This window comes from Pristiophorus japonicus, unplaced genomic scaffold (genome assembly GCF_044704955.1).
Source record: "Pristiophorus japonicus isolate sPriJap1 unplaced genomic scaffold, sPriJap1.hap1 HAP1_SCAFFOLD_350, whole genome shotgun sequence".
Taxonomy (NCBI): Eukaryota; Metazoa; Chordata; class Chondrichthyes; family Pristiophoridae; genus Pristiophorus; species Pristiophorus japonicus.
The window spans coordinates 546,893-547,727 of NW_027253325.1; positions in this window are offsets into that span (position 1 = coordinate 546,893).

The window sequence follows — 835 nt, forward strand, 5'->3', positions numbered from 1 at the left end:
ATGCACTTTTTTTATTTAAGAAATGGTTTCCTTAATAAAGATGTTCAGCGTTTCAGAGGTGCAGGCCGCCTTTCCGACGTTTCATTTGCTCCACGCAGGCAGAGCGCACGTCAGCCCCGATCAGCATGGGTACCCGACTGGATGTGTGTCGTGGTGAAATAAGGAACGGAACTGATGAGAGATAATCAGCGACGGCACCTCGCATTCATGTAGCGCGTTTTTAACTTGGGGAAAACATCCCCAGGAGATTAGTGTGCAGAATTAAAGCACGTGGTATTGGGGGTAATGTACTGATGTGGATAGAGAGCTGGTTGGCAGACAGGAAGCAGAGAGTCGGGATAAACGGGTCCTTTTCAGAATGGCAGGCAGTGACTAGTGGAGTACCGCAGGGCTCAGTGCTGGGACCCCAGCTATTTACAATATACGTCAATGATTTAGATGAAGGAATTGAGTGCAATATCTCCAAGTTTGCAGATGACACTAAGCTGGGTGACAGTGTGAGCTGTGAGGGGGATGCTAAGAGGCTGCAGGGTGACTTGGACAGGTTAGGTGAGTGGGCAAATGCATGGCAGATGCAGTATAATGTGGATAAATGTGAGGTTATCCACTTTGGCGGCAAAAACAGGAAGGCAGATTATTATCTGAATAGCGGCAGATTAGGAAAAGGGGAGGTGCAACGAGACCTGGGTGTCATGGTACATCAGTCATTGAAAGTTGGCATGCAGGTACAGCAGGCGGTGAAGAAGGTAAATGGTATATTGGCCTTCATAGCGAGGGGATTTGAGTATAGGAGCAGGGAGGTCTTACTGCAGTTGTACAGGGCCTTGGTGAGGCC